Source organism: Peromyscus leucopus, chromosome 1, assembly GCF_004664715.2.
Source record: "Peromyscus leucopus breed LL Stock chromosome 1, UCI_PerLeu_2.1, whole genome shotgun sequence".
Classification (NCBI taxonomy): Eukaryota; Metazoa; Chordata; class Mammalia; order Rodentia; family Cricetidae; genus Peromyscus; species Peromyscus leucopus.
This window is the reverse complement of record NC_051063.1, coordinates 170,214,786-170,230,945: the sequence shown is the minus strand read 5'-3', so window position 1 is coordinate 170,230,945 and position 16,160 is coordinate 170,214,786. Positions and strand designations below refer to the sequence as shown.

Below are 16,160 nucleotides of genomic sequence, written 5' to 3'. Positions count from 1 at the left end.
CTTTGAACTTTTTCATTGTTGTTGTGTTGTTTTGTTTTTCGAGACAGGGTTTCTCTGTGTAACAGTCCTGGCTGTCCTGGAACTCACTCTGTAGCCCAGGCTGGCCTCGAACTCAGAGATCCGCCTGCCTCTGCCTCCCGAGTGCTGGGATTAAAGGCGTGTGCTACCACGGCCAGCCTAACTTTGAACTTCTGATTCTCCTGCCTCCACCTCCCAAATCATGGGATTACACTTGCATGCCACCACACCCAGACTGTGCGTTGCTGGGGAGCAACCTCAGTGCTTTATACCCATTAGGCAGATACCGTTCTGAGTTACACCATCAGTCCAGTCCGTCAGTGTTCCTGACAGTCCTGCTTAGCATGACTGTATCAGGCCACTCTTCTTCCCAGACCAAGAGGAGAAAAATCCCAGCACGGCAGTCCTGACTCCTCCGGCTTCTCGTCCTAAGTCACAAAGAGGCGAGCACACAGGCCTACATCCTTGAGATGTCATCATGAAGACTCCAGGGATGACCATGGGGTGACTGTTTCTGTCAGAGCTACCACTCCTGTGAACTCAAAGGACCCAGCCTTCAGGGCACAGTGGGGCCATACGAACCATCACTGGGGGCAGAGAGGGGGACCCAGGCTCAGAGGAAAACTCCACTGTATGTCTGTGGCAGACACAGGGACATGTCCCTTAGGACTCTGCTGGTGTCTAAGCATTCAGAGGATAAGAGAGGAGGATGGGGGGGGGGGCTATGACCCATCCTCTCTTCCTGCTGAAGTCCCAAAGCTTCTGGGTCTCTATGGTTGTGGGAGGCAGACTGAGGAGAAAGATGGGGTGAGACAGGAAAAGGAAAGCAAAGAAGAATGTAGAGAGAAAAGAACTGGGTATGGGGGCCGGAAGCTGGGACAGAGGCATGTGCGAGGTCTTTAACTCCCTGGGGGAAGAGGCAGCAATAAAGGAAAGGAGAGAGTCAAACGGAAGGATAGAGGGGCCGCGTCAGCGAAGAGACAAGGAGAGGAAAGAAAGGGAGGGGACAGAACGTGCCACCCACTTGACATGGGGCCGGGGACCTTTTGTCAATTGCTGGCCCAACACTCCCCTCCTGGTCCCTTCACACCAGCAGTCCTTTGGGGCATGTGGTGTTGTCCCTGGTCCTGGACAGAGCTGATGCACGCGCGCGCGCGCACACACACACACACACACACACACACACACACACATACACACACACACACACACACACGGGGAGCCAACTTCCCACCATGCCTTTCTCTCTTCACCCACCTGCTTCCCAGAAGAAGAGGCCTAGTTCAGTGAGGCAGGACCCTGGAGGTGTGGAAAGGGCCATGGAGCGGGGAACCCTCGGGTACCAAGCCGCTGACACCCACCTGTTATTGTTCCCATTCCCTGGTTCTTCTGACTTTGGCCAGCATCTCCCTCACTGTGGCCATCATCTGTTGCCCATACCAAGCCCCTCCCGCTCTGCAGCTGCCTCCTAAGACCACTTCACCACTTTCTGCTCCCCACTGGGTTTGGGGTTCGGGGTTAGGGAGGGGAGCAAGCACGCTTTGGGGGTCTGGGGGTGGAAGGCTCGGTGTGCTGTCGAGTATGTGCGCGGGACCTGCTGACATGGATGAGGAAGAGGAGGGGGTCTTGCTGATGGATGATGCTGATTCTTTGGTGAGGGGATAGTAGTGGAGGGGGTGAAGGCAGGTTGGGGGAGGGGTGGTGAGGAAGCAGGGTGGGGGGGGAGCAGGACCAGGCTCACATTTGCCATTCAGGGCAGCTGACAATAAAAATGCTTTATTGCCAAGAAACTGGATCGATCGGGGCTGGAGGGGGCCGGCAGGGGGACGCGGAGGGCTCAGCACAGAGGCCGGCGGCCCGGCCTCCGCAGCGACCAGGGCCCCAGCCGCCCTCCCCCCTGCACCCCCCTCCCCGCCTCCTGCCCTTTCTCTCTCCTGCAGCCACCGCTTAGTTCTTATTATATTTTTTCTTATATATTTTTCCCCCAGCTTCTCCTGCTCCTGTTTTTTTTTTTTTTTTCTTTTAATTTTTTTTTTTAAACTCACTGCACTCCCAATGCTGCAGGCTGGATGGGGGTGGGGTGGGGGCATCTGCCCAGGCCAGGCCCTGCCCATTGGTTTCTAGGGCTGCGTCTATGGGGTGAACCCCCACTTCAACTTCATAACCCTAGTCCTGGTGCAATCAAGCTCCCCCAAAGCCTGGCCCCACATGTATCATCCTCTTCGGCTACCCTTCCTAAGGACTTCCTTCTGACTTAGGGGTACCCCCACACCAACTGTGATGGGCTCAGGGCCTTGGAAAGACCCCCGTTCCCCTCCCCCATACCTGGCCCCTTGCTTCCTCATGGAGCCATTTGGCTGATGGTCAGAACTGTCCGTCAAGGGGGCTCCGAGCCCCTGAGGACTCAGATGGGAGGAGGGAGGGGGAGAGGTCGAGGGTCAGGCCACGTCCCCTCAGCTCATCTCTTTCCCCTCCCCCTTCCTAACAAAGGGAACAGCAGACCATCTCTAGTGGGGGGGGGGTGCTGCCTGGTAGTCAGAGGGAAGCCAGGGAGGGCTGTGGATGGCCACGGGCAGGAGGCAGGGTGAGGGCTGCCTGCCCCTCCTCTGCCCGCCCCCTCGGGTCAAGGCTAAGGTGATTCCTCAACCTCTCTAGGCTGGGAGGGGAGGAGGGTCTTGAAGACAAAGGGCAGCAGCCCAGGGAGTTGGGGGCTGTCAGGGACGCACCTGGGACCCACGGTCCTGGCGGAGGGGCGACAGTAAGCACCCGCTGGCCCTAGCTTTCCCCTCCTGGTGGCCCTGCCTCCCATCTGTACTGATCCCTCTGGATCTCAGAGCTGAGGCAGGATTTGGTTGAGGTTAAGGGGGAAACTGAGGCCCAAAGAAGGGAAATGGGATCATAGGGAGAATGTAGGGTACAGGCGTAGCCCTAGGGCTTCCAGTCCCGTTCTTGATCCCCGACTTCTCAACTTAGCAAGGGGGACGCCTTCTCTCCTAGCCTTTTCTCTTCTGAGTCAGGGCTGGGCCTTGAAGAGGGCGGGTAATAGGAAAATGTGGGGAGAGAGAAGGGGAGACTGAGGAAGGAGCTGGAGAGGTTGAGCCTTGTGCTTCAGACCAGCCAGGGAGGCTGAGGGACCAAACGACAGAAACCTTCAGCATGCTCTGTCCGGCACATGCTTGCGTTAAGAGACTCAGGTGAAAAGGGGAAGGACCTCCCCTGCCCCACCCCTCCAGTACCTGGGAAGAGGCCTTCAGAGAGGGTTTCTTCCTGATACTGTCACACAGTAAACAAAGGTGACCCACAGTCTGGTCTGCCCTAACAGGACATGCCTTGAGGCCTCCTATCTGCCCAGCCTGACTACAGCTGGCAAGCAGGAACCATGGCTGGCAGCCATCCCGCCTATGGGGATAAAGAGCCATTGGGAAAACAAGAAGAAATGCTCAAATTTCTCGTACGAAGGCCGAGGGGCTCTTGGGGAGAAAGGGCCGCAGGCAAAAGCAAGTCGGGGGACATGGCATACCTCTTTTTTTGGGGGTGGGGGGCACAAATATGTTTCCACAGCCTGCCTAGAAGGCCTGGGGTGTACCCAGGACGAAGGGGTCCCGGCTGCCCTCCCCCCAAACCTCCCCTCCCTCCTCTCGCTCTCTTTCTCGCCGGCTATCGACCGACCAGGCTGTGACATGGTGGATCAATACAGCAGGGATATAAAGCCGGCTGGCTGCCCGCCTGCCTCTGCCTCTCTCTCCCCCTTGCTTCTCTCCCTTTTCTTTGCCGGAGCCGCACCCAGGCCCCCGCCCGCGCACCCCTTACCCCTACCTCCGAGGGGCCGGCCTCCACCCCATACTCCCCAACTGCAGGAGAGTTTAGGGAGGCTGAGAGCTTGGAGAGCCGGGAGAGGGGTGAGTATGGGGGTGCAGGGAAGCAGATGGGTGGGAGGGGGGGTGTCACATGCGCAGGTCAGGTGGCTGGGGTACACTGAGGAATAGTCCTTTAGGAGGAAAGTGAGCACCCCCTCAGTGGGGAGCAGCTCAGAGAGATGGGGCCCTCTGAAGGTTTGTGAAGACCAGGGATGAAGAAGCCCTTGAGAGGTGGGCAGGGTCCCTGGCTGGGTTGGGGGATGGGGAGATGCTTCCCTGAGCCTGTGGGGATAAGGGAAGGAAGTCCTGGGTCCTGGAGTTGGAAGGGTGAATGGACATCAGCAAAAGTGGGCACCGTGGGCAATCCTGTCGCCTACCCACACAACCACAGCTATCTCATTCTGTGGGTCCCCGTGGGTTTAAACCACCTTACCGTACCCCCCGGGCCTGGGCTAAATGTGTTGGGGTGGGGGTAGGTTCTCCTAGGGTGTCAGACAGGAGCTTCCAGCCAAAGGGCTATTGAGTCCAAATTACCGCCATACATGTAAGGTCCTTAAGCAGTGCTGGCATGGGCGGGGGTTGGGGGTGGGACTCCAAAACTGTCTCCTGATGCCCTGACCCTAGAGTTACGCCTGTGTGTGACTGTGAGACTGTGGGGTTTGTCCTGGAGACACCAGGGGCTGTGAATATACATCCATGGTGTCTCCCTGACACCGAGTGTCCTCAAATGCCCGTGTGGCCCTTGGGAAGATGTGGATGAATCCCAAGAGGATACCCTCCATTCCTAGGAAGGTTGGTGGCTATGTGCTCCTACGTTCTCTAGTAAGTTAGCGTGCGGTGGCGATGAGTCCACGTCCCCGAGGGAGTGCGTCTCTATGTGTCCCTGTGTCTGTGTCCGTGGGTGGCTGTCCCTGTGCTTCCCAGCCTGTATGGTCCTCTGTGTGTGTGTGTGGAAGCTTCTGGATGAACAACAGAGACTCCGTGGGTTCTCTGTGTGTCTGCCTGGTCCAGATGACCCTGTGGGTTGATAGCCAAGTGAGTTCCCATGAGTGGGATGGAGGTCCTGGGTGTGTCCCTGTGTGTGTGTGTGTGTGTGTGTGTGTGTGTGTGTGTGTGTGTCATGGTGACTCAGTACACATGACAGGGGTTGAGGTCACATCCTCAAATCTGGGGGAAGGGGTGAAGCGGCAGAGGCACTGGCTGGCTCATGAGGTTTATCGCTACATCATCTCTACAGAGTATAAGGGGCCCTCCTGCCCTCTTTCCCTTCCAGAGGCCCCAGACCCCTGCCAGCATGGGCTCAGGCTCCCTCCCTTCCTTCTCCCACCTTGGGCGGGGTGCCCCTCTGTTCCTCGGCACCCTCTGCTTTGGTGGACACTACCTCAACTCCACCAAGCGACCTCCGTCCCTCCCAACCCCCCCCAGCGCCACCCGCTCCCCCCGCCCTCCCCCACCACAAGTCCAGTCCAACCCAGACAAAAGCAATTACTCCTGAGGTAGGATGTGAGTGTGGGTGTTAGAAACAGAAAAAAAAAAAAAATAGTGGGGGGAAGGGAAGGGGAGGGAGACACACACACAGAGGCAGGGATGGTCAGCTAGAGTCCTGGAGAGACGGGGATGAAGAAAAAGATGGACAGAGGGGGAGAGAGAGAAAGAAGGACACCCAGAGCTATGCCCAGGCGGAAACCGAGAGGCCGGGATGGACAGAGACACGCTATCCAGGAGACAGAGGCAGAAGGAAAGAGCCACAGAAGGCCAAGTGGAGAGACCACGGCAGAGAGACAGAGAAAGAGACACAGAGACGAGAGAAAGAGAACAGTGTGTTGTACAGGGGAAGGAACCAGATAAGGACATGGAGAGTCCCAGCCGGGGGCAGCTAGGAAACACCCAGAGGAGGAATGAGATCAGGCAGACACAGATGAAAGACAGACATGCAGACAGAGCTAGAGAGTAGCCCGTAGTGATGCAGTGAGGACCCCAAGTCGGCAAAGACAGTAAGCACTAAAGGGGGGGGGGGAGCAAGTTCAAAGCCTTCTCCCTGACACACACACACACACTCACACACAGCGTTCTCGCCAACCCCTAGGCCAGAAGTCAAGTGTCACCAAGTCCTCCCCGTAGTCCGTGGTCCCCCAGAGGCAGAGTGAGGAGGGGGCAGGATGGACAGTGGGTCTCAGGAATCAGCAAAGACATCTGGGAGCAGTGTGCCCTCCCTACCAACACACACACCAGCCAGGGTCGCCCTCCGCGTGCCGGTACCACCTCACTGGCCTCTACCAGACACAGACGCCCAGTGAGGACACCCAGAGCCTCGCAGGAGGCTCTTCCTTCCTGCCTCACAACGGTGCCCTCCTCCTCTGGCGCCCTTGGCGGGCCTATCTTCCCTCTGATAATTACCAAGCCGGTGGCCTTGTCCCACCTACAGGGTGTCTGCATGGACTCTGGGTTGGGGAAGAACTTCCTGCCTTTCCTACCTGTCTCCACTGTGCTTTTCCTGCCCCCCCCCATTTCCACCGCCTCCCTTCTCTTGGCTCTTCTCCAATGTCAGATGGTGACCCCTCCGAACCCCCTCAGCCACATGCCAACTCTCCCAGCTCCACAAAAAAAAGCTGTAGTTAGGGGCAAAGGAAGCCACCTCCAGTCTTTGTTCTTCTTCAGTGTCTTTTTCCTTCTCCCTGTCCTTACCACCCCTGACCCCTGCCAGGCCCCACGTCTCCATTTGGCTGTCTCTGAGGCCCGAAGCTAAACTCTATTCATGCACCTCCAGCCTCTGAGGAAGAGGATGTTCAGAAGAAGGGATGGAGGGCAGACAGACATTCAGAGGGAGTCTGACTGAGAAGGATGAAGAGTGCCGGTGGGGAGCACAGAGAGAAGCAGAGGCGGAGGAGGGAGGGGAGGACAGAAGGCCAGGAGTGGAGACCTGTGTGGCCGGGCGAGCTGGACACCGGCACTCAGAGGGATTCCCAACAGGCCTCGCTCGCTCGCACAAGCTCCCAGGGTTACTCCCGAGCCTTGCCTCTGCTGTGGATCAGGGCTCTGAACTCACAGCCTGCCTTCACTTGCTGGGGGACTGTCCAGGATTCCAGGAACTCACCGATCCTAGCCTGCTAAAAGAGGTGAGCTTTCTAATTTTCACCTCCCACATCTGTAAGCCCCACCCTGTGCGTTAGGAGACACTCCCAAATTATAACTGTTTCCACCTGCCTGGAAACACCAGCCACAAAGGCATCAAAGCCAGCACTTGCTACCGCCTAGAAACCCCTGTCCTCCAATCTGGACTTCACATCCAGTAACGAACGCTGCCCACTCACACTGTGTTCCGTACACTGCCAGCTAAGGAGCTGTCCCACCCCTGAAGCCCTGTCTCCGGCCCCGCCCTAAGCCACAAGGTCGCAGCACACACCCTACGCTAAAGTCAAGGCCCACCCCACCCCCAAACCGCCGCAGCTGCAGCTCAGAAGGAGGCTGACTGGACCTGGGGATCTGGGAAAATGGTTGGCCCGCCTGCTGGTTCACTATCTGGTCCACCTCCATCAGCTATCCCACTAATACCTGCGGGAGACATCCCCACCCAGTCACCAAGGCTGCCTCACACAGTCCTGGGTTCTTCCAAGGTGCTGATCAGACCCAGCAATTCAAGCCTTGCCCCCCCCATGACAACTGAGCTCCGGCTCCTCGGATCTTCAAGGCTGCTGCAGGGGAGTGTCAGAATCTCAGGGCACGTCCCCGGGTCTATGCTCATCACCTCTGTGACCCTGCGTCACCTTCACGTTGGGCCACTGTACACTTTTGTGCATGGATGGGGGCAGAAGAGAGGGTGGTGGTTCAGCCCGACTCCTGACTTGGCACTCAGAGGGCATCAGCCCCAGGGGACCGTAAGGCCACTCCAGCGTCCCCTTATCCACGCCCGTCCCCGTTACCTCTTCCCTCCCACCAGAGCTAAACTTACTGCCCTTCAAGAACCAACATCCCAGAGGCCCTGGGTGGATGGATCATCTAACCCCCCTCTCGCCTCTGACTCAAAACCCTGCGGCCCCAGACTCAAGTTGATAAAGCTTGTGCCCGATTCTTCCCCGGTCCAGGGACCCCTCTGAGCCCGCAGACATCCTCCTACTTCTCAGTTTGTCCAGGCCTAGCGTGTGAGAAATTCCCTGGTGGGGCAGGGGTGCTGCAGTAATAAATGGATGGATATGGATTTGGTTGTGTGTGTGTTTGCTATTTATTCATTCAACAAATACTTTCTGAGCCTTGACTCTGTGCCGGGAACGCACCGCAGACATGTAGACATGAAAGCCAAGTGCCAAGGGGGGCCGGGGTGAGGCAGTCCCGGGGTGGGGGTGGGGCTGCCCCAGGCACTGGAGGTGGAAGAACTTTTGGCTAGGGCGGCTGAAGCCCCCAGAGGCCCGGGGGGGGGGGAGGTGCTCAGTCATCCTGGGACTCCTGAGGAGACCCTGGGACATATTTGGAGAGCTACCTGTCTTCCAGGTAGAGCTAAAAGGAGAGTGAGGGTGGATGCTTTGCTCGTTGCCGCTGCTTTCTGGGGAGCTGCAGAATGGGGGTGGAGGTCGACACTGCCCTTGAACCACTCAGGTACTGTGGCCGCGGCCTTCAAAGCCAGTTTGCAAGACGCTCCAATGGCCAAACACCTCTCCGCTGTATGACTGCCCCTAGCTTTACCCGGCCAACCCCTTCCACGTAAGTTAAGCACAGCAGCTGTGGTTAACTCCGACTCTGTGCTCCCGGATGAAATTCACTCCCAGAGCGCAGAGATCTCCAGGGTTTCCAGCATCGTGGTGGGACTGAGTGAGGTAGAAGAATGAGAGCTTTAGATTCAGGCAGATCTGAGTTCGAATTCTGCCTCTGCCATTGACAAGCTGAGTGACTACGAACAACAGAGAACTACTTCAAAGGAAACATAATTAAGGCCCTCTGTTTACTTTAACGCAGCTCCTAGACGTCTCAAAGCCAGACTCTAACGCCTACTGACTGTAGCCTGGTAGCGCCTCCCTTCAATACCCAGGGCATCTGAGGATGCAAAAACCACCAGAAAGATGTAATATGACTCCTTGAAGAGGCTGGGCATGTGCTTGTAATCTTAGTAGAAACCCGAGGCAGGAGGATTCAGAGTTTGAGGTCAGCCTGGGCTACAGAGGGAGGAGGAAGTGATAGATGGGCAAATGGATAGACAGACAGACAGACAGTTGGGACCCTGTAACTAAGGTACCCACACAGTTACCAGCTAAAACAAGAGCTCATGAATGAACTTTGTGGGGGTGTGAATATCCCGAGTTACGCCTTGTGGTGGGTGTGAATATCTCTGAGTCACTGAACAACTGGGAACACACAGGTGCTTTCCTGGGTCCCAGTCTGTTACTACTGTAAAACTACACATTTATGGGCCTGACACATGGTTTGGACCACAAAGAAATTTCTAAAGATTTTACTTTAGTTCTCGGCATTTAAAAGCTGGGAGATGAAAAAAAATTAAAATAATAAATAAATAAATAGATCAAAAAAAAAAAAAAAAAAACAACTGGGAGATGCCCCATAAAAAAAATTGTCTTTCTTCCTTTTTTTTCCCCTCTCATTTTTCTCTTTGAGACAGGGTCTCAGGTAGCCCAAGCTGGCCTCAAACTCACTATGTTACCAAGGATGATCTCGAACTTCTGATCGCTCTGCTCTGCCTCCGCCTCTGAGTGCTGGGATGGCAGGCTCGCCTACCTCACGCAGCACTGAGGACGGACCCGGGGCTTGGCGCATGCTGAGTGAACAGAGCTCTGTATTAATCGAGCTGCAAGCCTAGTCCTTCTGTTTCTCCTGAAAACTCTCAACCGAGCGACTCGGAGCTGTCTGTCCATGATCAAGAAGCCATCCACCCCCCACTGTCCAGTCCACCATGATCCCTGCCACACCAGATGATTGGCAAACAGGAGCTACAGGGCTCCTCAGCTTCCCAAAGTGCACCTGTGATTTAGGGACAGCAGGGGACCAGGAGGCCCATAAGGGTGACAAGTAGCTCTGGGATCCCGAGGCCCGTGGGTTCAGCTGCTCTAGTTAAAATAGGACGGTAATATGAGGGAGTCTCACTTCACAGACCTCACTTTCCACCCTCCCCTGCCATTCACTGCCAGGAGAAGGGACAGGGGTGGGGTGGGGGATGTTAAACTGGGTAGAGCCAACAGCAGGGCAATGTCCACGCCTGTGGTTCCCACAGCACTGAACCCCCGGGGAGTCCAGGCTTCATTCTGGGAGCCTTGCTGGGCTCCGAGAATCCCAGAATCCCAGATTTGTTCAGGGGGTGGGGGTCTTCCAACTGTGTCTGCAGCTCCCGCTGCCTGCCGGGGTCTCTATGCTTTGGAGAGACGGCTTCTCTCATCCTCACACCTCCCTCATCATGGTGGGGGTTGGGAATCCCCCTCCTTTGATGGAGAGGGAAACTGAGCCACACCTGCAATCATATAATCTGTCTGTCTGTCTTCTACCTTCTTCTGTCCTCAAGGTAATGCTTAAGGTGGACGGACTCTGTTATCCTCATTTTAAAATGTTAAAATTACACGTACTTGTTGATTTGTATGTGTCGGGAGGGAGGGTGCATGTGCTATGATTTGTGTGCAGAGGTCAGAGGGTGACCTGTGGGAGTCCAGCTCTCTCCTTCCATGTGGATTTGGAGATCCACTCGGGTCCGTTAGGCTTGGTGGCAAGCACCTTACCCACTGAGCCATCTTGCCGGCCCCGTTTTCGATGATAGATGACAGCCTGGCAGCCACAACTCCCTCAAATCCCTTGTAACCACGCACACCTGCCCCAAAGATGTAAACTAAGTCACCACAGTCCGCTGTCACCAACCCTCAGAAACACTTGTTTGGCCAGCAAACCACAGAACACACCGAGGAAACAAAAATGCCTGACAGAACGTAACCTCTGGGAAGCAGAAACAGCAAGGGGAATGGTGACTTCCCAGGGGAGGCCAGGGACAAGGACTCAGGAAAGCAAGAAGCGTAGAAATACGCAACTCGCAAGTCAGCTCTTACCTCTTGGGCAGACGCAGCAAAGCTAATACATTCAGGCCACCAACCCGGTCCAGCCGAGAACCTGGAGGGAGAGAGGATAGAGTGAACATCCCTGGGCAGTAGGTCTGGGCCTCATGTAGGATGAGGCTCCCGATCCAGTAGAGGCGCCCTCCTCCTGTCTCCCCATCAACAATCTACACACCACGGGGACAAGTACTTGGGACTCAGGTCCTACTGAGTTGCTCTCAGTGACCACTTCTGGCCTCCAAGACTCAATGTTCCCATCCTGTAACAGGCATACTGATGCCTACCCTTGTTGACAACCTGTTTTTCCATCAGATGAGAAGCTTGTTGCTGTTGTTTTGGTTTTAACTTTTATGTATGTATTTTGTGTGTCCGTGCATACGCATGCACAGGACACATGTCAAAGGACAACTTCCAGGAATTGTTTTTCTCCTTCTACCCGGTGGAGCCTGGAGACCGAACTCAAGCCATCAGGCTTGGTGGCAAGTGCTTCTACCCACTCTCTCCACCCCTTGTTTTGATTTTGAGACGGGATCTCACTATGCATCTCCACCTGGCCTGAAACTTGCCGTGTAGACCAGGCTGGCCCAACTCACAGAGATCTGTCTGTTTCTGCCTCCCCAGTGCTGGGATTAAAGGCGTGCGCCACCACACCCAGCCCTATTTTTTTTTTTTTTTTGTTTTTTGAGACAATCTTTCTATGCTGCTTTGTAGCCCAGGTTGGTCTCAAGCTCATGAGCCTCCTGAGCACTCGCTAGGATTAGAGTGTGCCACCACACTCTGCCTCAGGAAGTTCCTGGAAGGACAGGGAACTTCACGTTAGCAATGCTAGCATTTGGCAGTGGACCCAGCAAATGTGAAGCATTTATAAGATCACAAATGGATGGTTGAGTGAATCGTAAATTGATGGATGGATAAATTAATTAATTAGCAAACTGTATCTTACAGGACTGCTGGCAAGATCTGGTAAGAAATAAATTAGAAAGGGTTGATCATTATGAAGTGCCTGTAAGTGGTATGGACATGAAAATATAAGTTATGAGGTTATGGTATTTCTGACTTGGACATTTGTGTATTCAATTATTCATTTATGCAACAAATATTTCCATTCCTTTCTTTCCCGCTCTTCCTTTTCTTCCTTCTTTCTTCTTACCTCTCTTAGAGACAGGACCTCATATGTAGCCCAGGCTGGCCTGGTACTCACTATGTAGTCCACACTGACCTCAAACTCATGATCCTCCTGCCTCAGCCTCACCAGTGCTGGGATTACAGGCTTGTGTCACTGTGTTTGACAAAACATTGAGGTTTTCTAAAGAGCCTCTGACCCAGGTGTGGGAGTCAAGGCATGGATTAGACCAGATGTCTGTCCGGCCTTCCTGGTGCACACAGGCAAGTTGGGGAGACAAGACAGAGAGCCTGCCACCGATGTGCTGTGGCAGGCGGACGGTGCAAAGGAAGGGAGAGGGAGAACCAAGCCAAATCTGGAAGGTGAATGGACTTTGGTCCAAGTTGGCAGGCTGTCCCCCAGGAACACTGGCTTCTAAGCCTCCTCACAGTCCTACAAGATGGAAGACAGAGGCTCCATCTTCTCCACTCTCCAGGTGGGGCCCCAGGGGTCATGACATAAAGCCTACATTGAGAGCAGATGTGGGTACAGAACTTGGGTCTCCCTGCCTGCGACCGAAACCTGGTTTCCTGCCTCCTGGAGATGCAGGCTTCTTGGGAAAGCTGCCCAAGCCCATGTAAAGATCATTCTGGCCCGTCTGCTGTGGGCATTTGGGGAAGGGGTTGGGACTGTGGGACAGCAGCTTTCCACAGGTGACAGGATTTCTGGGAGGCTTCTCTTCAGTCAGATACAGAAAAGTATACAGTGAGCTGTGATGAGAGGTGGAGGCTAGCTGGGCATGGCAGCTCCCACGTTAGCAAGTGGAAGCCTGAGGCGAGAGGATCGTGAGTTCAAGACCAGCTCGGCTACATAGCAAGACTCTGTCTCAAGAAACAAGGTGGACAGTTCCTAAGGAATGACACCCAAGACCTCCACAACACCACTCCCCACATGCATGCACACACACAGACGCACACACATATAGACTCCTCTCTCTCTCTCTCTCTCTCTCTCAGACAGAAACATTCTATCCCACAGGGAAGCTCCTTAAGCAGGAAGGTAAACAACTCAAAATAGCTTCAGGAAGTTCCTGAAACCAACCAGATTCCACGAGGCCCCTCCCTGCCAGAGTAATCAACAAAAGCTGAGAGTACCTCTCAGAAAAGGGAAGCCAAGCTGCCAAGACTAGGACCAGACCAACTGAGGCACCTGGAAAAGACACCCTTCAGCCTGTGGAGCTGCCTGCAGGTGGCACATCCATCCCCACACATCACACATGTACACACATGACATTACCCACGTACATGCACACACACACACAGAGGGCATTGTATGATCACACGCTTCCTCCAAGAACATCTGGGCATAGTGGCTTATGCCTGCAATCCTAGCATTTAGGAACCCAAGAACGGAGATTTCGTCTCAAGTTTGAAGTCAGCCTGGGGTATATAGAGAGCTCTAGGTTAACCTGGGCTACAGAGTGAAACTCTGTCTTCAAAACACAAACAAATCCCACCACCCAGGAGGCAGAGGCAGGTGGGTCTCTGTGAGTTCGAGGCCAGCCTGGTCTACAGAGTGAGTTCCAGGACAGTTAAGAGCTACACAGAGAAACCCTGTCTGGAAAAACTAAAAACAGACAAACGAGAATAACACAGAGAGTCAGACACAAGGTCAGTTCGCCAAGCCCCGGGTGCACTCTCAAGAGGGGAGGTCGGGCTTCAGGAGGGGCAGTGGGGCCAGACTAGCCGCAGGCTTTTATAGACGACTTCTCTACGTCAAGGCAGACGGGCAGGTACAGATGGGCGGCTGAGGCCCAGGATCAGACAAGGATTTGGGAAATTTCGGGAAGCATGGTGTTCAGGGAAGAGAGAAAAAGACAGGGATGGAGAGAAGAGAGAGACGGGGAGAGAAAAACAGAAGAAAACCGACCACGCAAAGAAAACAGAGAAAAGTCCCAGACAGGAAAGAAAGGAAGGGTTAAGGAGCTGAGTCCTCCCAAGCTCCCCATTTCCTCCTTTCTTCCTGGGTGTCTGGCTGGGCCTCCATCCTCAGGGGCAGAGGGAGATGAGGACCCTGGTCCCTGGGGGGAGGGAGGGATGGGGTAGTTCCCCCTTGGGGGTTGCCCCCCCCACCTCATGCACCCCTCCCCACCTCAGGGCTAATCAGTGGCTGTCATCTCCACGGTGAGGTCTTGGTTAAGGAGATTTAGGGCTGGGATCAATAGGAAATTTAAAAATCGATGCAGCGCGCAGGGCAAAATCGATGGCGTTTAATCGCCTTGCCGATTCCCAGTCAAAACAATTAGCCGCGCTGAGTGTTGAACACGGAGGCGACACGGCATTAACCGTCAATATTGGTGTAAGTGATGGCGGGCGGGAGGGGAATCCCCAGTCTCAGGAGCCCCCCTCAGTCAGACAGTGCCTCAGGGCTGGGGTCTTCCCCCAAGGCAGCTCGCAGGGCCTCCGTGTGCTTCTCCGCCCTCTGCTACCTTTGCCCACACAGTGCCCATGGGCAGCACCACCCCGGCAGGCCTGCATCCGACACCGTTATCCCACTCTCCAGGCTCAGAACTCCCGCGTCTCCTCTGCAGAGGGGAGAGAGTCCCTTGCCAAGCAGATACCTGCAGGCAGAGTCCAGTGGGCAGAGTGCTATCTTCCGGTAGTGCCTGAAGCCTGGCAACCCCCTCTTGCACATCTGGCATTGTGAGAAACAGAGCTGGCAGCCACCAGGCACAGGAAGAGACAGCGCCGGGACTTGAACCTTGTTCCCTGAGGTCAGGATTGGGTCCCAGTTCTCCTAGTCAGTATCTACACTGCTTGGCTGCATCCTGGAGTTATCTACCACCCACATGCCATCTGATGAGCTGCCCGAGGTCAGGCTACTCTGGGGATCCCCAGCAGCCCCCAGAATAGGATATGGTTGCACACTGGGTCTTCAGGACAGTTCTATGATGGTGGTGTTACTTGTCCCCCTGAGACAGCCTGCCCATATACCCCTCCACTGAGAGAGAGAGCGGCACAAACGTGAATATGAACGACTCCGGCAGTGCAGTGAGTCCTACCTGGTTCAGCCTATACACCAAACATTTCTAAATGTTCTGCAAGCGAGGTCGCAGATTCCTCTCAACTCTTGCGCTCACTGCAAACACATGGCTGAAGACAGGAAGGCTCAGAAAGGTTAAGGCCAATTCTCCAAGGTCACACAGCTGAGAGCAGGCAGCGGTGACCGGTGACCGGTGACCGCCTGGCCTTAGGACATAGCACAAACAAGTTCCCCGACTGCAAGAAGTATGTGGGACAGGCAGCGGGCACCTGGAAAGCCAGCCAAGAGCGGCTCAGGCAGGGCTGGGACTCCCAGTTTGGGGATTCTGTGATGGTTGCTTCTGCAGCCAGCTGCTCCCAGCCCCGGAAGAGCAAGAGGGAACACGTGGACAGGGGAGGAGGCCCGTGAGATGAGCGGGGGATTGATCTGACAAGGTCCTAATCAAATGGTCAATATCACTGACCTGACCACTTAACCTATTGATAAGCTGGCAAGGATGGAGCAGGCGGTGAGTGGGCTCACAGAACGAGGCAGGGAACGGGGTGGAGTGCTTGATGGGGCAGGGCTGAGGTGTGCCGTGTGCCTGGGTCTCGGGGCCTGGGAGAGGGCAGTCTCCTCAAATGTCCCCTTCCTCTCCCCTAGGTGTATGCATTGGTGGACTTCCTCTAACCATGCTGTCTCCTTCAGGGTCTCGGCCTGAGGTGAGGCCCGGGACCCTCCCCACGCCACCCCTACCTGCCCTCAACGGCGCCTCCACTCTTTACACGCGTGAGAGACTTCCTAGGCCGGTCTCAGCACCCTCATCTGTTACCTGGGGACGATTATGATCGGGACATCTGTGAAAGAACTCAGATGTGTCGTGGCTGGGGGCTGACACAATGAACGATGTCACAGCAGCCACACAAAGGAACACTGTGGGGCTGGGGGAAATAAGCCTGAAATAAATTCACTGGCAAAGACGTGTCACTCATAATCCATTGTTGGAAAAAAATGCAACTTATACACCCAAGCATGAAGTATATAATCCCATTTTTACGAACACAGATACAACCAAAAAGAAGAAGGAGGGGGAGGAGGAAAAAAAGAAACGAAAAGGTCTGGAGC

General features: G+C 55.0%; 2 protein-coding genes across 2 annotated transcripts in view; both read right to left on the bottom strand.

The window, feature by feature from the left end:
• Window positions 1-16,160, bottom strand: part of LOC114688528 (carcinoembryonic antigen-related cell adhesion molecule 1-like) — an 875,221-nt gene that overhangs the window by 383,581 nt on the left and 475,480 nt on the right. The gene's annotated exons all lie outside the window — the stretch shown is intronic.
• Pou2f2 (POU class 2 homeobox 2) overlaps window positions 1-16,160 on the bottom strand; it is an 88,025-nt gene that overhangs the window by 57,293 nt on the left and 14,572 nt on the right. Inside the window, exon 2 of the mRNA XM_037201353.1 lies at window positions 10,907-10,967. The gene's annotated coding sequence lies outside the window, so the exon portion shown is untranslated. The remainder of the gene's footprint in view (window positions 1-10,906; window positions 10,968-16,160) is intronic.